The sequence below is a fragment of the Coturnix japonica genome, chromosome 1 (assembly GCF_054131305.1).
Source record: "Coturnix japonica strain WE chromosome 1, WE-NBRP24, whole genome shotgun sequence".
Classification (NCBI taxonomy): Eukaryota; Metazoa; Chordata; class Aves; order Galliformes; family Phasianidae; genus Coturnix; species Coturnix japonica.
This window is the reverse complement of record NC_140663.1, coordinates 92,238,781-92,263,104: the sequence shown is the minus strand read 5'-3', so window position 1 is coordinate 92,263,104 and position 24,324 is coordinate 92,238,781. Positions and strand designations below refer to the sequence as shown.

At 37.0% G+C, this 24,324-nt stretch overlaps 1 protein-coding gene and 1 pseudogene across 2 annotated transcripts in view; one reads left to right on the top strand and one right to left on the bottom strand.

Moving 5' to 3' along the window:
• NCAM2 (neural cell adhesion molecule 2) overlaps positions 1-24,324 on the bottom strand; it is a 240,044-nt gene that overhangs the window by 176,394 nt on the left and 39,326 nt on the right. The gene's annotated exons all lie outside the window — the stretch shown is intronic.
• On the top strand, positions 12,306-16,605 carry LOC146762582 (uncharacterized; annotated as a pseudogene).

Here is a 24,324-nt window from a genome sequence, read left to right as displayed (position 1 = left end):
GAAAAATGGCATGCTATGAAACTGGTCTTAACATCTACACAAAGAACTTCTTAAAAAGCTACTTATGCACAATTAGTAGAACCAGTACAGGCGTCTTTTCTAACCTTACAGTGTCAGGGTCAGGATAAAAGGGAAAAAACAGAGAAAAAGGATAAAATATATATTAGAAATCAGTGAATTTCCAGAATTTCACAACAGAAAAAGAAGTGGTTAAGGTACAGCCCAGGAGGACAGACCACAGGAAAAAGGAAAAGTAAAAAAAAAAAGAAAAAAGAGAAGAAGAAATTTGATCACTAACATCCAGAAAAAAATCCTACTGAAAACAATATTCTGTCTTCTTTTGTTTGTCTAGGAAAATAACTGATGTTGTTTCGCCACTTCCAGTGGTTTCAGACAATTGAAATTGTTTCATCACACATATCCAGGAAAAAAAAAATTAAAAAAAAAGAAATATCTTGATTACTTGTCCTTCAGAATGCAATATTTCAGGAACAGGCAATTTAATGCTGCTCTTCTTAAGTGAGAATTCTGTGGTTTGATTTTTTTTTTTTCTGCATGAATTTTTGGGTAATACCGTCTATCCCCAGCAAGGCATTCTTATTTTCAAGCAGTCCTTTCATTTTGTGCTGGGTTTAGTTTGGGATAGAGTTCCAAGAGTGATATATTTCAGACCTGAGATGAATAGAGCTGCTGATATCACACCAACTTTTAATCTATTGCTTGCAAAGGATCAAGGTCCTTTCTCAAACTGACCTGCTAGCAAGTGGGCTGAGAGGTCACAACCAGGACAGATGACCTAACTGACCCAGATGTCTGACACCATATGACCTTGTGCTCAGCAACAATACTATGAAGTAAGTCAGTCAGGGCTGCAATTGCTTGAGGACTGTTCAATATTGTTTATCTGGTGGTGAAAAACTTGAGTTTTGTAGCACTTTTTTTTTCTTTTCTTCCTAACCCTTGGTTGTACTGCTCATTTTTTTTTCATTTCCTTTTTTAAATATATGTATGTGTATATATGATACATATATATATATATACACACACACACAGACACATTTACTTAATCAACTCTCTTTATCTCAACCCACAACTTTTCAAACTGTTGCCATTCTGAGTTTCTTCCCTAGCACTAGGGATGGAAAGAAAGAGAGTGGGCCTTAGTTGACTGCTGGGATTAAGGCACAACACTTTTTTTTGTTCCTTAATAAAACAGTAGTTTTGAATAGCACTGTAAGATACACAAGTCATATAAATTTTTATAAATGGCATCTTGTAATAAAACACTGTATTTTAAGATACGCAAGTTATCTTATAGTCACAGAAAAATCAGGCTATTTGCATGCAGGAGACAAGCTTCAGTATTCTAAAAAAAAAAAAAAAGTGAAGTGAAATGGAGAGAAAGAATAAGTATCCAGCCTACAGATGAGGAAGAAGGACACAAAGCGATTATTATAGTGACATGGCCTTACATATAGTGTAACAACCTTATCACTGAACAGATTTGACATTTAAAATATGTTGTTTAGAATGAATTTCTACAATATTCAGTTTCTATAATATGAAGCATCCATTTACACTTATTAAACAGAGGTTAATATTGGACTGGCCTCATCTTACTCGGACTTCTTAGTTATTTTTTGGTCAGAGCCTATGCTGTTATTTTATTTATATAAATTGCCTACACTTTCCAGGCCAAAGAATGCTTCTAATTTTCTGAATGTTCCATAAAAAAAACATCTGAACAAAATGGCAAGCTTAACTCAACGTCAAGTCTTCATAGTTGATCTGTAGAAGTGCAACCTTATAAAGATGCTTCTTAAAATTAGACACATCTTCAATTCAATAACTCATCCACGCATATGGCATGTCCAAAAAATTTCAGAAGCCTATTTTCAAAAAAAAAACTGATTATTTTAATAAGCATTGAGAAGAAAAAAATAAAATATTTTGGTTACTGCACAGTGACTATATAAAATTTTAAGTAGCCTTAGCACAAGTCAAAAAAACTGCTTTATTAAACAGAAATCTCAGCCCTAAACAATTCATGTCAGTAGATTATGCAGAGCAATGCATGTTCAACATACTTAGGAGAAGGGAGGTCCTAAGATTAAAAAGAGTCACTAAAACATACAACTGATCAAACAACTAATAGTAAATAAGCGTCTTTTCTGCCAAAAAACATGCAGATGCACTGAAAAGAATGTGGGAATAGGTATAATGAAAGAATTCCCCTGGGTAAATTTAAATTTGTTCAATATTTCAGAATATGTGGAACACAAACGGGGAACATAAAACTATGTAAATTCAATAGGAATGTTTTTCACACATCTTTTATATCAGGTGATCAATTTAATATTCCTCCTACAAAGAACAGCACTTGACTGCAGATTTTTCATTTACTGCATACACTGTGATCTAAAAGTAACAGAATATTTTCAGTTTTATTTTCAGAAAGTAGTTAGAACCCATTTTGACATCCTGGTTTTTACCTAGTCACTCCGCTGTTACAAGCTTGCTACTGTAAACAAGTAGGAGCTTAAGTCACTGCTTAATTCTTTACACAGTCCATTCATTGGCCAAAAACAAGGCAATGGTCAGAATGAATAACAGAAGTATCTCCCTACCACTTCTATAACTAATGCCAGTCAGGCAAACTATTCTAACCAAGTTGTTTTCTAGCAGTCAGACAGAATGATCCTAACTCTTTTAAACAGCAGTTTTGTTAGGTTGGAGCTATCAAAAGATAAAAGGGAAAAAGGAAAATTAGAGACGAGAAAAAACAAAACAAAGCAGTTACAAAAACAGTCATTTCCAAGAATAATAGGTTATGTCTATTCAACGCAAGTAAACAGCCTAACAAACTGAAGAAGATCCCATCTCACTTGTTTTAAGAAACATGTAAAAGATCTTAGTAAACAAGAAATCCTAGCAGACAAGACAGTAGTGGGATTAAGTACTTTGGTCCTTCTTAAAAAATTCTTACTTCTTTTCTAAGTAAAACAAACCAGTTCGCAAAGTGATTCCCATCTGACTTTTATCCACCACACAATGATACAGAAATTATATCACTGTATCACCTCAATCACTAGCTGAATTTCAACAGAGTGCTTTTATTAGTTCTTATATACTTTTTATAATCTGAAGCAACAATGAAAAGATTCACAAATGAAAAGGCTGAGGAAAAATCAAATCAGTTTCACACAGGTAAGCAGTGTTATTTTAAGGTCAGATTACATGCAGCAACATCTAAAGTTGATTATGCTATGTAAGGATTGTTTTGTACATTATTATGATGCAATCGTACAGACTCTCTTAAAAGATTTAAAATGGGTAGTAGCCAGAAGATAAGTAGTATGTTAAATATAAACAGGGTAACTACATCAATGGGAGTGAAGAAGAATTTTAAAGATGCAAAGCTTACTTTGGAAATATATATTCCTCATTTATAACAGCAACTGCATTTAATGACTCTTGCATTTTTATTCCTGAAATTTGCTTTCACAGATTTTTGACTTTTGTTTCATGATCAACAAAGTGGAATGATGAGCATTCAATACTGAAATACATGCAGTTGAGCCTGGAATAAACATGAGTTCTGCATACATAAATACATGAAGTATGCAAATAAAGTTCCTTTTTCTACATCGAATATCAATCATTCAGCTACATTTATAAATGAGACAGTTCAGAAGAACCCCCACCCCCATATCCCACTCCCCGAAAACAAAGCAAAACTAGGACTTTTCAGAGGAAAGAGGGGGAGGAACCAAGTTAGGTTAGTTTTTCATATTCTAACTAGTGTTTTGCTGAATGTGGAACAAATAATGTAAATATTCAGTAACTTCTGTTCAGAAAAACCCACAAAGATATTCTGGTTTTGAGTGTTTAAGTCTGTTCTCTTTATCTTTCCCTGTATATCCTTCATCTCCTTCCTTGTCTAACCCACATTTCGAAGTGTCAGTTTTCACTCCTTAAATACAGACAGTAGGCCAAACAAAATTTATTTTTAAGCAGTGTTATTGTGGGTTCTTTTCTTCACATTTCCTCACATCTGAAACACTTTATTCATTCATTTATAAAGACTCTTATGTCAAACACCAGTACTCATACCAAACCAAAAATAGTTTCAGACTTCTTCCATCTACAGTGCAACGTCTTCTGTTTTACAGTGCTGCAGAACAGTATTCTGCTCTACTTCTCTAGTAAATGCCACAAGATACTGAGAGACATTAATTATATTTACTCCTTTCTCTACATTGAAAACAGTCCAGCTCTTCTAAAACTGGTACTTTCCTTTGATTATGGTGGCATACTCACTGGAGTTTAGATCATAAGTTTCTTCCTTCACAGACATCATGGACTCATTTACTGGATGAGTTGATACGTTCTTTTTGTTACTGGTAAAGCTGGGGCTCATTCAGAAGAATGATGCCATACATCACTTCACGTACTTCCAAGTTTACAGTAAGTTTGCATTCCAATTCTTTAGAATTCAAGTTACAGGTGAAAAATCTACACTTTTGCAAGGTAACTATCACCGGCCACTATCTTCAAAACCATCTGATCACTCTTCTCTCTTCTTTTTTTCTGCAATTCCAACTAGCATTCTTCAAGCTAGTTGGAGAACCACAATCAGAAAAATGTTCCTCAGAAAAACTTAAAAATCTCTGCTTCCTAAACACATGATTATACTACTACTTTGGAACTGAAGTTGATATCCCTGCAGAGTACTATACTGAACCCAGTAAATGTAACAGAACCCTAGTGCTAGTTCAGGAATTGCTAGTTGATCAGTACACTGAATCATGTGGACAAGTCCCAAGTCTTAGTAAGTATAAATAGCAGGTAACCCAATTAGGGATTTTTCTACTCAGAAGATAAAATAGTATGTATGTATTAGTGAAAGCATGCCCCAAAAGCCTGTAGTATCTAAAAGGATCAGAAATAATTTGTTATTGGTTGGATACTTTTGCTATCAGTTGGCCCTACAAAAACACATCAAAAAATAAAAATTCCTCCATGACCGTATGAAAAAAAATTAAAAAAAAAATAAAAAATAGCAGTTGTTTCTGAACAAATAAGTGACATATAGAAGGGTTACAGTATGCAGGGCCAGTTACACTAACTGATCAGATTCAAGTGCAATGTTTTAATATCTTATATATTTTCTTCCATTTTCATCACTTTAATATTCCTTTAATGATAACGCATTGAGACAAAACCTATTCTGTTCACTGGAAAAGCAATGCACGCTAAAGTGATACAAGTTCTCCTTAACCCTTTAAAGGACGCATGTCTAATACTGTCATGGTTTTCCTAAGTACTCCATTTTGTGACATCATGCAATGAACTGGCGGAATTGAGACAGATAAGGAACAACTACAGTTCCCAAGATGTTCTGGTACTTCTAAATCTACGACACTTATCTCAAATATTTAACAAGACAATTATCTGACGTGACTCATGAAAATTGTTATGAAGCTTTTTCTCATGACCTTAAATATTTAAAAATTAAGACATACACAAGCAATATCTAAAATGCAGCTGTTCAAGAAAGTTATTAGACATTATTTCCATGATCAAAGACCTCTATAACCTGTCCTGATTTATCAGCAGTGAAACTTCAAACAGATTAATTTTAAAATACTTCAACTGCTCATTGACATCAATGACCTCCTAAATGCACCACATAAACTCTTTGACTGTAACACAGATATATATGCATACATTTTAAATTATTAGAAAATTACTTAGAAAAAAAATTTAAATCAAAGCTACGCAGAGATAACTGCATATCCAATTACTTATTCCATTTTTGCTTTCTTTTTTCTTCTAAAGACAGTAATTATGCAATACCAGATATTTTACAAACGTGTTATCCTTCCATTGCTGGCAAACTAATTTACCAATCCTATACTTGATTTGATACCAAAGAAAAATAACTTCCAAATAGGTCCAAATCTATCTTCTATTTTAATGGGTTTAAACACACTTAAGCTTTTGAATTTATTTGCATATGCAACAAATGTTGTCTCAACTCTTTCTTAATGATATGCAGCATATCATCTGAGAAAACACAGTGCCAAAGGTGTGAAAAATAGGACAAAGGAAGGGCAGGAAATGAAACATGTAGAGCATTATTAAGAATTACTTTTCTCTGGCCTATAGGCTTCAGAGCCACATTCTCATACCTTAGGCCGGTCGTTTCTGGGAAATCTGAGAGATGCTGGTGAGAACCAGTCCCAACCAGAAAATGGAGATGCCAACAGACTCTATTAAAAAAAAATAGTGAACCTGTCAAAGGAGGGAGAGAGCTCAAACAGAAGGTAGGTGATGAAAGCAGAAGGCAGCTGTTGAAGTTTTGCCAGCATGAAGGGGAGTGTAGATACATAGAGATTCACTTGCTTATTCAAATTCAATGTCCATTGAAGATTGTAAGCAATACAGGTGACTCCTGGGGTGTGTTGATAACAACTTCTTCATCCTGGACCTGGTGCTCATCAATGCAGATGAGCTTATTAAAGAGGTTAAGATTGGAGGCAGTCTGAGATGTAGTGACCACGTCATGGAAGAGCAGAATCAGGACTCTGAACTTCCAAAGGGCAATTTAAAGAGCTTACGGAAGATGTCCCTTGGGAAGCTGTCCTAAGGGACAGATGAGAATACCTTAAACAGGAGGCAGAAAACCAGTGTGGCTGAGCAAGGACCTGCTGTTCCAACTGAGGTAAGAAAGAAATACACTGGCAGTGGAGGAGAAGATGTGTGGCCTGAAGAGTACAGGGATGCCATACAGACATGTAAAGATCGGTTCAGGAATGACAAGACACAGAGATGGAAATGAACTTGGTAAGAGTTAAGAATAACAATGAAAAAGGATTTTGTAGGTACTTTAGTAAGAAGAGAAAGGCCAAGGAGAACATACCCCCTTTGATAAATGAAAAGGGACAACTAACAACAACAGACACTGAGAAGACTGAGGAACAGTAACATTTTTGTCCAGTCTTCATCAGCAGTCAGGTTGCCTGTGTCTCCCAAGTCCCTAAACCTCTAAGGCAGGGATTGGAAACCTAAGGAGCAAAATCCTCATCAATGTAAGAGTAGGTCTGAAACCACTTGATGAAATTACATGTTCAAATGTAGCACCTGCAGCCTGGAAGGCTAACAGCATCCTGGGCTGAACCAAAAGAGGGGTGGTAAGCACAGCGAGGCAGGAGACCCTTGCTCTGCCCTTGTGAGTTCCCACCTGGTGTGCTGTATCCAAGTCAGCAGTCCCAAGCATAGGATGTGCAGTTCTTGAAGTAGGTCCAAAGGAGAGCCAGAGATGATCATACGGCTGTAACACCCCTCCTACAAAGAAAGGCTGACTCAGCTGGGCTTGTTCAGCCTGAAGAAGGCTTTGGGAGACCTCATTACAGCCTTCCAGTACTTAAAGGCAGTTCCTAAACAAGATACAGAACAACTTTTTAAACACTCCTGACAATAATACAAGGGAGAAAGGTTTTAAACTAAAAGGGGAAATTTGGATTATATGTCGCCCAAAGAGGCTGTGGATGCCTCATCCCTGGAGGCATTCAAGACCAGGCTGGATGTGACTCTGGCGATTGGAGACCCTGCACATAGCAGGGGGGTTGAAACTAGATGATCACTGTGTCCTTTTCAACCCAGGCCATTCTATGATTCTGTGACATGTTAGGAGGAAAGTATTTACTCAGAGGGCACTGAGGAACTGCAACAAGTTGCCCAAAGAAACTGCTGGTACCCCACCTCTGGAGGCATTCAAGGTCAGGTCAGAAGGGGTCCTCAGCAGCCTTATCTAGTTGGAAGGCAACTCGGCCCATGAAAGTAGAACTGAAACTAGATTGCCTTTGTTGACCCTCCTCACCCAAGCTGTTCTAAGTTTTGGTATCTCAAATCTAGAATTAATGTCTTCTCTAAGGCACTTGGGTTAGAAACAATGTGTAGGGGGGAACATCACAAAAAATTATCTGGGAAGGATGAGTTAAAAGCAAAGAACATTAAAAGGATATTTGCCTTAGATTACAACCAAACGAAAGGTTCTGAACAATAAATATATGCTTTATACATGTATCATTTCAATGTCCTTGTAAAAAAGGCAAATGCAAATAACATAATTTACATGCAGACTTCAACGTCATCTTTTCATTCTCCAAAGGCCAAAACCCATCTTTCATGTGTAATTTATGATCTTACTTTTAATGAGAACTTTGACAATTGACAAGAAAAGTATGTGGATTTCCATTTCAAATATATGAAAAGTCTGATTAGGAAACTGTAATATGAATTTTTAAAGGCTTTTTCTGTTGTTTCATTTGGTTTCTTTGGCACACTGTAAGCAGGGTTTATTAGCAGTGTTCCTGCATTCAAACATTACTAAAATTTGACACATACATTCTATTCTCAGAGAAGGGGATTAATTACTTTTGGGCAGAATTTGACCTTTAAATTTTAGCTAATACTTCTCAGACTATCTGGCTCATCAGAGACCACTGTATTTTTTTTCCCCACATTACTATGTATAATGTTTTATGTTCATTACTATTATTATTTTTATTTCTAATTATTAATTGCTTCTGAATTACTACATCATTTAGGTTACTTGAATTTGCATTCTGTTCTCGGTGCAGCAGAAAAATCAGTATTTACAAAGCTTAAGTTATATTAAATAAATCTCTAACAAAATACAGCTCGTACAAATATATTTGATCATATTAAGAAAAAAAAGTCATAGGAAAAAAAGGAATAGAAACATAAACCACTCCTTATACAATAATATTTTACAATAACTACCTACTAATTTAATAGGATGGGACAAATAAAGTATGTGGCAAATAATAATGTAATGAAAATACAATTATTAAACCACAATTATGTTTTCCATATTTCACTGGCTACTTGCATGTCCTTTATTAATAATACTACACTTAAATCCTACAGGAAAACAAGTATTTAACTTGAAAATAAACAGAATGATAAAGTATATTAGAACCATAAAGATGTAATATTGCAACTTCTCATCAAAACTTACCATATTTTTACATCTTAAATTAAAATTTAAAGTTTCAGCTTTCATACTATCACAGGAAAAAAAAAAAAAAAAACAGATACAAATCACAATATGCATTTCTCATTGTACCAACTGTATTTCTTTGCTTTTTTTTTTTTTCAGTACTATAATCTCATGCTGAAACTAAAATTTTATAGTAGCTTATTTGTATATTTGTATAGTAAACATTTTCCTTATAAATATATTCCATTCTTTAAAAACCTGAGTGTAAAAAAGGTATAAAAACAGCTAACTTCCATTCTTCTTATAAGAATACAAATTAATAAGAAAATCCTTCTCATTATATACTTGATGGGCTTTTAATTAGTTGGTGGTCTTTCACTACACTGGTTTGCAGAGTTCAGAGCCTACTGATACAACATAAAAACTTAAACCCATGAAGGTGATTAGCATTCATTTCCTTTAGATATGAACTATAAAATCGAACTATAAAATCCTGAACAGCTTGTTAAGTTGTTGATCTCCATTATACACATATTTCAGAGTAAGCATTGCATACTCGAGATGCAGGAAGTATTTCAAATGTTTTCTTCAGGGTGGCCATTTTTTTCTGGTTGTTCTGTAGAATTTCAATATTCTTTTTAAGCTCAAACTGATCAGGTGAAATCATCCCAAAGACTTTCACAATGCCTGATCCATGGGAATTCTCAGCATATGGAGAAAATCCATACATGTTATGAAAAACACATTCTTACTGTTCCTTGTAGCACAACTTGATGCACTTTTTCTATCTTAATTATTCCATTACTGAACCTGACTACTGATACCTTACAGTTAACCTAAGAAGATGGATTTTATGTCATAGAAATTCTAACAGAATTAATATACCTGAGTTAGTATTTCTTACAGAAGGTGAATGCTTAAGAATCTGCCTGCAAGTATTAAAGTGTAACAACAGGCTATTAAGTTCCAGTTTGAGGAATACAATATAAAGAAGCCAAAAACTGAGATGTGAGCATAGCTCCAGGAACTGTCAACAGGATCTTTAACAATCCCTTGATAACAGACTTATAAAGGTTCAGGAGCATTTGGTCACTTGGTAATTTGACACTGCAGAACCAAAGACTCAGAATATCTGAGAGAAACAGCAGTGCTGCAGGTATGTTGGTATTAGCATTATGAAAAGGTTTCAAGAAGCTTCTGGGCACTTTTGGATAGTAGATTCAAAGATTAATTGCAGAACCTGCCATTCCAGCCTACAGTGCATGCAAACTCTCGTGTTAAATTTCACAATTCAACTCCTTCAAATTCTCAGAGGTGCTGCCTACTACCCAGCAATGAAGGCTTCTGATTTCTCATGAGGCTGCTCATGACCGCAGTTAACGGATATTACAGGAACCATCAGAATGCAAGACACCCACAGCATGTCACTGGCTTAAATATTTCAAACTAATGGTAATTAGTAAGAAGACTGGAAAAATAAAATAAAATAAAATAAAATAAAATAAAATAAAATAAAATAAAATAAAATAAAATAAAATAAAATAAAATAAAATAAAATAATAAAATAATAAAATAAAGCATTTTATGATAACAGTCATTTCACACAAGCATCAAAACTTCAATGTATAACTATTGACAAAATATTTACGCACAGTCTGAATGCACTGACAGATTTCACCTCTTTCTAGCTGAACTGTCAAACCAGATCAGCAGACACAGGTAGGTAACAGGCTTTAAAAGGTGAAATAGGAGTATATAAATAACTGAAATCAAGATTTTTGTTGAGAATGACTACAGACATCTATAGACCCTGAGAGGGGTCTATGCTACCTCTGAGAGGTACTGCTGAAGGGCTTGGTCAATTGACTTTGATTATTTATGTTACAGGTGATCATGCCAGATGCTTTCGTTTCAAATTATGATGGTTGATGACAAGCAGATTTGAGGAGGTCATGGAGGATATTTTAGAATAACTGATTGCCTTTAACTCAACTGTCTCAGCTATGAAGCATAATTACTAAATTTTCCCATACTTACCAGGGTCAAACAAAGAAACCAGTTCTAAATCAATGCTGCAAAACCAGGCAACAAAGCAAAGACACCACGCATGGTTAATGACTCTCCCACTGATCAAGCCTGCAGTAGTATGAAGTTCTACGTACATTCAAACAAATATGACCACTTTCTGTAAGGATAATAGTACTCTTTAAGTGATGATGATATCACCGTCAGAGCATTCTGTGATATTCTTCAGCATTCCAGAAACTCATAATGTTTCTTATTAAAAAACAGGCTTACAAGTGTAGAAAAAAGTCTGGAATAGGCCCAAAAACTAGAATATGAAATTTATCCACTTCCTTTGGCTACAGGGGGATTTCAGAATATGCATCTCTTAGGATAAATAATTATGTCAAGGTACTTAGTACATCAGTAATCAAAAAGTTCACCAAATAACAAACTTTTCTAGAAAATTATTTTAGCTAATCGTCATAGAAGAAAAAAAAAGGAAAAAAAAAAAAAAAAAAAAAAAAAAAAGTACTGCAGTAATATGAGAAAATGCTAAATGTTTTCCACATCAAGAAAACCAGACACTTCCTTAGCATCTATTGTTACTTGCTAGACAGAGTAAATCTCAGGAATTCACCTGAGGAGAAGTAAACAATATATATATATATACACTAAAAAAATAAAAAATCACATTGCCAGTTTTTTATACATATCATCATCTCCAAAAATAAAGTGCTTACATTACACAAATGAGCAAAAATCAACTTCAGCAAAGTAAAGACATGTCAGGCTGAATCCTGCTACCTTGATAGGTGTGTTTTAAAAAGTACTTAAGACCTTTGAACCACCAGAGATGCAAAGTTTGTCCATACTGTGCCTGTTTTAGAATAGTATTTCCCATTGAGAAAATAGAGACAAGATTAGGTACAGAAAAGTCAATTGCAGTGAGTGCTTGGCAAAACGTGCTCTTTAACAGCTCACTGATTACCATCAGGCCTTATTTATTTATTTGAGAAATCAATAGCAAGTGCAAGGACACGGCAAAGTCAGCTGCTTCTTGAAAAAAGCAACATGGACAAGCTAATACAACCGCCAAGTTTTCATTGTGGCATTCTCAGAGATCTTCAGTTTCTTACACTAGATAAATATGTCAACTATAGTCACTGACTGTCATTACAGAGCAACAGGAGTGGTGAATTGGCAATGTCTCATCATTTTATTGTTAAGCACTAGGAAAGCCTTCATATTGGATTTATCTGCTTAAAAGATGTTGCAAGCTCAGAAGCACTCATCTATAAGACTTAGAATAGGAATTATAGACTTGATTCACCAGAGGCTAAGATTATCGACAGCCAAAGAGAGCGAGGCATTCCTTGTCATCAGAGGTAAACTTCATAGTAATTGCTATCTCTGAACAAGGACACAGGTTACTCAGACTAAGTGGAAATTGGGACAGTAAGTGAAGTTTTGACTGTTGTTTCAAGAAAATCATGGCAGATGTAATGGATGGCTACATCAAAGTCAAAACATCTTTAGTTTTCAAAAGGCTGTAACAAAATATCATGACAAAGCTTCTAAGAAAAAATTACTAGATGCTTATGAATTAACTAGCACACATGATTTAAAAATCACTTCAAGTTGAGTAAGCAGAGCAAAGTGTAACAACATGTGAGACTGAGATCACAGTACTGTTACTGAGCCCAGATGAGCACAATCTCAGTTGCTGAATTCGAATCAATGTGCAAACTAAGTTTGTTCTTTGAATAGTATACTTCACAGAAAATACAATGAAATCTGCAGAAAGTTCAATGTATTTCACAACTAATACTATCCCAAATCTACTCAGTTCTGATCATTGTTTTAACCCAGTAGCTAGAGGTCATGCATTAATAAGATTATGAGGTAAACAAGATGAGCTTGGAAAAGTTCAAACTATAAGTTCAAAAAAGTAAAGTGTTTTATTTCCCTGGCAGCAACACAAAGCCTTTGCATTACTATTGAAAATGGAAAATGAAGGAATAAAGTAACATACTTAGAATCACAGAATCACTCAGGTTGGTCTTTTCCAATGATCCTGAAGATCACTGAGTCCAACCTCAGCCAAACCATAGTACTCTAATAACCCTCTGCTAAATCATGTCCCTGAGCACCACATCCAAATGGTGACTCAACCACCTCCCTAAGAAACCCATTCCAGTGCCTAACAACCCTTTCTGTAAAGATTTTCCTAATATCCAACCTAAACCTCCCCTGGTTCAACTTAAAGCCATTCCCCCTCATACTGTCACCTGCCACCAGTGAAAAGAGACCTGCCCAGCTCTCACTGTAAGCACCTTTCAGGTATTGGAAGAGAGCAGTAAGGTCTCCCCACAGCCTCCTTTTCTCCAGCCCCATTTCCTTCAGTCTCTCCTCATAGGGCATATTCTCCAAGCCCTTCACAAGCCTTGTTGCCCATCTCTGGACATGTTCCAGTACCTCTATGTCCTTTTTGTACTGAGGTGCCCAAAACTGAACACAGTACTCAAGATGTTGCCTCACCAATGCTGAGTACAGAGACAGGATGACTTCCCTAGTCCTGCTCACCACACCATTCCTCATACAAACCAGGATGCCGTTGGCCTTCTTGGCCACCTGGGCACACTGCTGGCTCATATTTGACTGACTGTCCATCAGTTCACCCAGGTCCCTTCCATCAAGCAGCTTTCCAGCCACTCCTCCCCAAGACTGTAGGGTTGCCTGGGGTTGTTATGACCAAAATGCAGGACCCAACACTTGGCCCTATTGAGACTCATACAGTTAACCTTGGCCAAACGATCCAGTCTATCCAGGTCCCTCTGTAGTGCATTTCTCCCCTCAAGAAGATCAACACCCCCTCCCAACTTGACATTGTCTGCAAACTTACTAAGGGTGCACTCAATCTCTTCATCAAGACTGTTAATAAAGATGCTAAATAGAAGAAGCCCCAGTACTGAGCCCTGAGGGACACCACTTGTGACCAACCGCCAACTGGATTTAACTCCATTAACCACAACACTTTGGGTCCAGCCATCTAGCCAGTGTTTCCCCCAGAGAAGCATACGCCCATCCAAACCATGGGCAGCCAGCTTCTCCACGAGAATGTTGTAGAAGACCATGTCAAAGGCCTCTAAACATATAAATTTTGGGGAAGATTAGAAATCTTTTGGATGAAAACAGACATACAGTGTTGGATACTGAAGCTTAACTCATCTATGCTCATGAGTTTTCAGGCTTTGAGCCTGCATAAATCAATAGCATAAGCCTCTCCATAACAAAGTAAGCCAACAATCAAAGTCCACAAAACCAGCACTGCATAATGGCTGTCAATATACATGAAAACACTTAAATACAAACAGATTATCTTAGTCTCAGAATAACTGAGAAACTCAATGTCATTGTCAACTGCTGAGATCATACATTAAAAGTCCTATTGGCATACGAGGTAACCAAAAAATTTCAGAACCATGGATTGACTATCAGGTTCCAGAGTCCCAGTATTTTCCCCAAAACTGTAGATTTCATAGTCAAAAATAAAGCCTTCTACAATAAGCTAAATATTCTTCTTTTTTTATATATTCTTCCAACAATAAAAATGAAGTATGTAAAGGGAAATTATAGGAAAAGAAAGTCATAGGGATTCATTATGCAAGTTATGCTTTCAGCACAGTTTGTGACAGAAGCTTCTGCTACTTTTCCTGACACAAGATGACAACAGCAACAGATCTTAAAGAGTATCACCACTGCTTCCATCCAAACATAACTGTTCTATTCTATTCTTCTCACAATTAACCAAATGTCTGTTACACATATTACTGTACCCATTTGCTCAGTACATATCCATATGACACACTTGGACAGGTAACCACAAGGTACTTGGCAACAAATAAGGTTAAAAGAGATATTTAGTATGTAACATTCAGAGAGGCAGAGAGCTCTCTCATCTACTGTAATTTCCCAGTGCCACATATCATACAACAACAGTACTGTGCACCTGGCTATGCCACCACATACCGGAAATAACCAGTAACAGTAAAGAACTATGTTAGAACAAAAATTGTAAAGTAAAAAGCTAGAAAGTATGCCATAAAAATGAAAATTAAATTCCTAAATGTGCCAAACTAAAAATACACATGTAACTAGCATACACAGCTTCATATCTTTTCAGTGTCCATGCCATTAAGTGTCTGCATGATTAGAATATTTCAACATTTAACTTCTTTAAAACTTACCCTTAAGAAATTAAATTGGATTACTGGACCGTCTCTTCTCCCCTCCTCAGACTCCATTCCTGACAAAGCAAAATGGATACTCTCTAATTTGGACAGTCAAAAGGGAAGAGAAGCAGAAAGCTAGCAGAAAGACAAGAAACGGCGGATTGCTACAGAGAGGAGACGAGAATCACAGTGACGTGGCAGTGGTGATTCTGACATCAGCAGAGCAAGCCACAAAGAGGGGTGTGTCAGGAGATCATAGAACAGGTAGCACAGCAGGGCTGTGCTGTAGGCCTTTAGTGAGTGCAGCACATACCTCTTAAGGGGCATGGCTCAGGTTATCTTTGTCGCCCTGGCTTTGCTGGGAATCATCATGTGAGATTTAACAGTGTGGGTGTGGATTTGCAGGAGTGTGTGCAGCAGAGTGCACAGCAGCAGAATCCAGACTTGGCACAGCCATTGCACAGTGTGGAGCAGGGGAGCTGGGATCAGAGCCGGGTAGCCAAGGGAGCTTTGCTCTTTGCTGCCTTGCAGCAGTGGCAGCTTTGGGTTGTTACTGGGCTCCTGCTGACATTTTGTTCTGCTTTGGTAGTTCCTTGGGAAGAGGAGGTGTAATCCAGACAGCAGTAACAAGCAGGAGAACACCCCAGGCAAGGACAAGGACAGTGAGGTAGTGGAAGGCAGATGTGCAGCTTGGACAGAGTTTGGGCTGATGGCATCCAGTGGCTGGCACTGCACATAGTAGACAAGCGCCAGGTGGTGGAGGAGCTGGTGGATGATCTTTGGGCCTGCCAAGGACTCTCCTGCCACACCTTCAGGCCACGCCTACAGATTGCCATTGGGGTGGCCCGTGAATATGAAGGATGGAGTGCCTGTGAAGAAAATGTCCTTTACCATCTGCTCATGCCCCTGAGTCCATCCCCCAGGCACAGCTTCCAATTGTAGCTGGGTGATGCCAAGGAGCTACCAGCAAGGAAGTCCTGCCTGCACGTTGATCTGAAGTGCATCTGTGCAAGGGAGAAGCTACTGGGGGACACCCTCTGCTTTTTCTACCACACTCAGGAGGAGATGAGAGAAAAACAGGATGCCAGCCTACTACTCACCTGGTGCAACGGCTATCTGCACATCAAGAAAATGGCCTGCTGGTTCTAGAAGCAGGTCAGAGCAGCTTGGAGGTGTCTGCCTCTGTCACAACTGCTGCCCAAAGGTGCTGCTCTCCCACAGCTCCTGCAAGATCAAGTCGACCACCGCCTCCAAGCACACCTTCTCCATTGGGATACCTGAAGTGCAGCTCAATGTCTCACACATCTCGCTGAGCTTTGAGTAGGCTGAAGGCAGCTTCCATAGAGATGCCAGAGGTAGGCAGGAGTTACTTGAGCAAATGTAGTATCACACAGGTATTCCTTTCAAGGTCTTCTCAGAAGTACAACTACTTCGAGCTTCACCGCAGCTCTGAGCATGTTTGAGCTGTTTCCTCAGATTGGCTTTATTCTTAATGATAATATTAGAACAGCAACAACAACCACAACCAAATCCTTTCTTGATAATAATATTGTTAGAACAAAAAAAATCTCTCAGGTACTTTAAATGGATTTTTTTTTCTAATCACCTCTTGCTCAATAGTAGGCCAGCCTATGTGGGACTCATTACATCAATACCTAAGCCTCAGCTAGTGCTTTTGTGCCTGTGGATGTCTTTTTAGTACCAATGGGGAGGAGTAGAAGCCTCCAGCAGACATAGCAGATTGTCAGCACCCCCTCATCTGTACAAACTGGCTCGCTCCTTCCACCTACGCATAAGGCAATGCACACAAACCAAGTGTAGCAGGATTGGTATTGTGACAAATGGAAGTGCAGACAGGAAACTTATATGATAGCACTGCAAAAGTTAGGATAAACTGTTCAAGTCATTGATTTGGCTTTGTCTGAAACTAAGCACAAATAAGATGAAATTCCTTGAGCAGGTATTCTAAATGGCATACTTGTGGAGCCATTCCTTGGTGCCAAATCCTAGAGAGCTTGTACAAGTTCAGAAATTATTAGGACTAATACACAGTCAACATTTCTTTCCATATTATATGTGCGCCAACCGTGGAAGAGTTGTAATTATATCTGCTTTTGTAGAAAGAAGCTATAATTAAGTACAATGAAGTCTTACATACTTTGGTCTGGGGTTTCACAAGCAATGAGGAGGCCTGTTCAGTAGAAATTTTCATCTGACTCACCACATCTATTAGAGTAAGTCTCACAATGAAAAGGCTTGTGGTAAAATGCATTGACTAGTTTTACCCTGCGGCATAATGGCCAGGTCATGGCCTGAAACAGTGGTTGAGCAGCACATGAGAAGGCACGTTCAACCCAGAGAGCTCAGGTGCAAACAATGCACTGAGAGACCAGAAGGGGTGGATCCTGAATCCACCTCTCACTCACATTTAAGGGTTGGCAGTCAAAGGAGCAGCATTTCTCTGAATACAGACTGCACTCCTCTTGAACTGATTGTAGGAAGCAGTTAGCCAGTTTTTCTTCTTTGTTTTCTGCTACTGCTCCATAGCGTTTGTATCCTGTTAGAAGGCATTGTCAAGGCCTTCTCTGCCATCTACTGCAAATACTGCTGCAAGTAACCACAGTGCTTACATTTTACATCCATAAATAGTGTAATCAGTCTTAGGATTTGTTCCACATGTGTGGAAATGACTTCTGATGTATGCAAGTTAGATAAGCATTTTCCTCTGTATGAAAAGTATATGCTATGTTGAACTCAGCATTTTCTTTGGTAAAGAAATAACAGAATTGCAGAACCACAGATTTGTAGTAGTTGGAAGGGACCTCGAGAGATCAAGTCTAACTCCTCAACTAAAGCACATACTCCACAATAGGTTGCACAGACAGGCATCCATAAGGGTCTTGAATACCTCCATAGAGAGAAATAACAGTAATGATAATAATTTTTTATTATTTATACACACACACACACAAAATGATGCACAAAACAACTGCTTGATGCTCACTGACTGATTCCAGCCAGTCCCCAAGTAGTTCTATAGCTTTTTCAAATGATGTCATATGTATCAAATATCCCTTTGGGAAGTTTAGGTCAACTGTCCCAGCTCTGTCCCCTCCCACCTCCTTTTGCTGAACCTTGCTGGCAGGGCAGTATGAGAAACTGAGATGTCCTTGGCTCTGTATAGCATTGCTCAGCAACTACCAGAACATTGGTGTGTTGTCAACACTGCTTTTCTCCTAAAGTCAAAATATGGAATCATACCAGACACTATAAAGAAAAACAACTGCAGATGAAAGCTTTCTGCTTTTATTTCTCAACTTTAAATAAGATTTGACTCACAGTCTCATGCGGGTTGGAAGGGACCTTAGAGATCATCGAGTCCAACCCCCGGGATTCGAGCCTCCTGTGTAGCAGAGCGGCACTTCTACCACTTGCGCCACAGGGGGGATTCGAACCTGGGCCTCCAGTGTTGCAAGCGGCACTTCTACCACTGCACCACCAGAGACTCCTTGCATGGCTTCCCTGTACCACTGCTGCACATTTCATAACCACTTCTACGAGACATTTTCAGACCGCCAATAACCCTTTTTGTCTCAAATCAATTTTCTAATTGAAAAATTTTTCATCGTTTAGATCTATCATTAGAATGTAAACATGCAAAAGCTAATATAATGACAGCATATCCTAGGCTGATATTTCACCAGCCCACACGTGCTTTTCTTAGAACTTAATTCCTGAAGTTTTATTCTACTCTTATTTAACACATTTTATATGAAATTTAGATAGTTTCAGACTGGAAAAAAGTAAAAACAATTTTATTTTTTTTTTAAACAAAAAACTCTGTTGAGTCCTCTCATTAGTGACCAATTTAAGCCAACTTGATGCTCAGAAAACTGAAGCACAGAAACAGTAGTACAACAACTCTATGATTTTCCCACTTTTGATGCCAATAAATTACTAAGCTTCATAAGCCAGCTTCTAAGAGCTTTGAATTACTTTGGATTTTATTATTTGTTCATAGAAGTCTAAGCATTACAAAGTTTTAGTAGCTACATTTCTATTATTAATAGAACCAATAGGGAAATAAATTCTGTCTTGGGTAATTTTATATGACTTGTGAACAATCCAGAGATGATATCTGTTCTTTGAAAATGAACAAGCACGCTTTCAAATCAGTTGCAAAAATAAGCCATTCTTCACATTTAACAATGTAAATAAACTTAATCTTAACCTGCTTCTCCAAAACAATAACATTAGAAAAAATACATTATACACAAGATGAAGTTGACAACATTGTTGCTTATTAGGACATCTCTTAAGAATCTTTGTACTTGAGCTGGGGAAAAAAAAATAAAATAAATAAAATAAAATAGCAGAAGCATATAATCATTAACAAATGCAGAAAGATTCAGAAAAATTTCTTCCCTCTGGAAAACTATACAGAACAGCTTATAAACAAATCTTTGTCAACACAGCCTAGTGGACAATATTAAGATCACATGAACAGCCTTGTTCTTACAAAATGCTGCTTCTGAGTAATTATAAAAAAAGGTCTCAATGGCAGCAGTTTCAGGTTATCATATCATTTAGGGAAAAAGCAAGTCAGCAAATCTCTATTTTCATTACAATATCTTAAATAGATTTGTTGTATTTTACATTTTCTGGATGCTTCTGCTCATTTCCTAAATTACTAGCACTCAATTTTTCTTTATTTCCTTAAGAAGTTCCATAAATGAAATAAAGCTAAGATAATCAAATACATTCACATTCTCATAAACAAGAATTTATGTGGTGAGTTACCATAAACAGTAACAGAAATTGTATGTTAGAATCCCAGAGGACACAAATACAGAGGCACTCCTAAAAAACAAAAGGAAATGAAAAAGACTAACAAATTCAGAATTGCTTAAAAGACAGGAGAAATTAATTTCACATAACACTACCCCTTCCATGGCAGATGCATTATGTTCATCCCCTCTTCCTGAGCAGTATCAATATCTAAAAAGACCATATATAGACATACAATAACACTGTACTATTGTAAATTCACAATAAAAGAAATAATTTGATTATCCTCTTTACTGAGGTCCAAAACAATTTAAGCATACAGAAAGCACCACTTCGAAAAAGTTGAAGTCTTCAAACTGCATTCCACTATGTGCACAACTAATAAAATCTATTACACTTTTTGCCACCTTTTTTCAGCTAACAAGTACATCACTACTTCCAAATTTAATACCATAAAAGCATTACTAAAACTTGAGATTCCTAACACTGCTATGTGGGATTCTAAGTATGTAAGAATTATTACTACTGTTAGAAAAAGTAACTGTTACATGTTGTTTTAACCAACATTACTACAGAGTAGCTATTTGTCACCACTCTGAAAGCGAAGATTCTTAGACATACTTGTTAGATACAGCATTTCCTGCACACATTTCTCCATAAATCCATTTGCACAATGACAACTGAATACTTCTGTATTTCACTTGCAATTTTTCAGCACTGGTCATAGCTGTCATTGCTTCTTAGTGACCTTTGTCTTTATCTAATATTAACACTAGAAGCTCTGTGAGAGGACAGTCTTGTTCAAGCTACAAGAATTGAAGGATATTTAAAGCAACAAACATGCTCAGAAATCTCAAGAATTTGCAAGTAATACAAGAGTTCATCTGCTCCCACAAGTACTGCAAGCCTAATAAGCAGCAATGTTACAGATGCTGCTATAACACTTACAAATTAGAGACTCAGAGTAGAGAATTAGCTTCCCTCAGTTCCAAAGTAAATCTAATATCCTTTCTACTTGATGCTCTAGTATCTATAGAATTAATAGTTATCCCATTAAAGACTTAAATGGATTCAGTACATGCACTGTTCTGGAGTGAAGTCTCAGCTTTACGTTCAACTAGATATAGGTACCAAACAATTGTCTGGACACTGCTATTAAACAGTGAAAAAATCTTCCAAGAGCAATGACAGATAAGCAAGTTCAAATAGAGCTGCCAAGCTGGAAAACACATCATAGTATCATAGTCTCGTGCGGGTTGGAAAGGACCTTAGAGATCATTGAGTCCAACCCCCCGGGATTCGAGCCTCTGTGTAGCAGAGCGGCACTTCTACCACTTGCGCCACAGGGGGGATTCGAACGCAGGGCCTCCGGTGTTGCAACGCGGCATTCCTACCACTTGCGCCACCAGGGCACACAATAGAAACCAGGTACATAATAGAAACCAGGAATTACAGGGAATTATACAAAGAATTCAATTCCAGTTTTTTCTCCATTTTTCTGTAGTAGGATTGTTAAAGGCAGAGGAAGCAACTGTTGGCTGCTGGTTTCACAGACTTGAAAAAAGCTTTTCTCACTAGAATTAATTTCATGCTACTATACTGGTCACAGAGAGGTTGGTGAAATGCACTGCTGTTACTACTGTAAACCACTTGCATATAGCACATTATATAACACATTTTGCTATTAAAAGTAGTTATATGTACCTGAAATAGTAAATGTAAACCCTGAAAGTATCTACAAGTACATTAGATGATTAATCAGACCTGCAAACCTGGATTATTAACAGCAAAAAAATACTGATACCAAGTTTTGAAAAAATCTGATTGTAAAAATATTAAATGTGATGTTTAACTTATTTTAAAAATATACACTTCTATAAAAACAGTAGACACTAGCATAGCAGGATACACACGGTGGGATGTATGCTACCATTCACCTTTTATAACTTCTCTGTAAGCACAAGCACAAAATGTTTGTTGTTGTTGTTGTTTCATAATGGAACTGAACAACCTGGCTTGTACTGCATTAGATGATTATATTTCTAGAAAAAGGAGAAAAAGGATGGGTAGTAGGCATCAATTCAAGACTGAGTCAGTCCTTATTACTGACTACGAAAATATATTTCACTTGAGAAATCTAACAGTCTCAACATGTTCTATCCAGGAAATGCACAGGGGGGATGGGTGATAAGTTGAGCATCTCATTGATCCATCCCAGGACCAGTGCTCTTTGACATCTTTGACAGAAGCACATCCAGCCAGATAACTGCACACACAGCAAGTCTGACAATGGCACCAGTTGATATAACAGAAAAAAGGGATACCACCTGAAGGAATCTTGACACCTTTAAGTAGTGGGCCCATGTGAACTTAATGAGGTTAACAAGGGCAAAGTGCTGCCTTTGGGTTGGGGCAATCCACACATGTAAAGACTGGGAGAGAAATTTCCTGACAGCAGCCTTGTGGAAAATGATCTGTGGGGTTGTAGTAGACAAAGGGAGATTTAGATTAGATGTTAAGAGGAAATTTACTCCAAGGATAGTAAACAGCAAGCCAGGCTTTGCAGAGAAGTTGTGTATGTCCCATCAGCCTTTGAGCAACATGATCTAGGAAGCGGAAATACTGCCCACAACAAGGGGTTGGAACAAGATGATTTTTATGATCCCTTCCAACACAAGCCAGTTTTTGACTACAATTCTATGATTCATTTAAAATATAATCAGTTATCAAAAGTTTTGTACAATAGTGAAATAACTTCTGATGAAAAAATGAAAATATTAAAAGTGTATTTTTTTAAATCAAACCACATAATGCCTGAGTTATGCACAGTTGCAAAGATTTCCATAACAAAAACCAATAAGAACAGTCTTGTATTTTATCTTTGATACAAAAGGTTTTATTTGAAGGATGAAGGAATGTAGTTTGTGCATGTATCATGTATATGCCTGTTCAATTTAAATACATTTATTATTAAATTTATATATAGATATGCATATACATAACTAATAGTTAGAAAAGGCTTATTTGGCTTTATTTATATTTATTTTGGAAGATAGTTAAAAGAAAAGCAGCAAATATAGTTCTACACATCCAGCTGGCTTCCAAAATGTTACAGGTGCAGATTATTGAAAAATCCTAGCTAAGCTACATAGTCTTAATTTTACATGGAAAGTATAAATAAAAAGACATTAAGAAAATGTTACAAGCATATTTTTAAGACAGCACAGAAGATATGTATTAAAAATGATAATGAATGTGAAACAAGTTTTAGATGTTTATACATCTTTCACAATATCATCTGTATTTACATCACTTTCTACTGTCATTTGGTTTGCTAGAAACCACTGCATACAGAAGGTAACACTGGACTAAAGAAAAATTGCATTTACTGGAGCAATTTCAGTTGTATCCAACTTGTATGCAAGTTAAAATTGATATATCCCACCTTAAACTGATGAAATGACCAACTGAAATGTCTCTTTATACAATTATGAGAGATGTTTAGAACAGTGAAATAGATCAGTTGGAAGGGATTTTCAAAGATAAGCAAGTCCAACTGCCTGACCTCCACAGGGCTAAGCAGGAGAGATCATACTATTGAGGGCACTGTCCAAATGCCTCTCTCAAATGCCAGTTATTAGTAGTTCCACACCATTCACACACAGGTCATTACAGCAATAAAAAACACTTTGGAAATAGGCAGAAAAAAAGAAAAAAACAAGTAACAAGTTTTTAACCGCTATTTAAGCATAAGAACTAGAAAGCAGATCAAAAGCAAAACAACAAACAACCCTAATACTGAAAAGGATCTCAAAAAGGGAAGCAGAAACTATTATGATTTGAGACATCACATTGAGTAGGTGTACCTTCCTACTGGTGACAGTCTGTAAACATGACAATCTGTCACAACTGCAGAACAATCAGCAACACACAAAAAAAAAGTCAAGAAGCACCAGCTGTCAGTCAGATAAATCATCACGCCTCCTCCTCCCAAAACACAGCTTTGAAAGAAACCAATAAACAATCTAGAGATAGCAGAAAGTCTGGTACAACACACAGAGATATTTGTACATCAGATCATGCAATGTGAAGCCCTCATGTCTGTTCTTCATGCAGCATGGACACACTACATGAGCAATGACTTGATTTTTCAGGTGTTTTTTTTTTTGTTTGTTTGTTTGGTTTTTGTTTGTTTTTCTTCGAGAACATTACTTTTAATTGTTCCCTTAAGCGCTGCAGTAAGTGACAGAGAAAGCAAGCATTCCT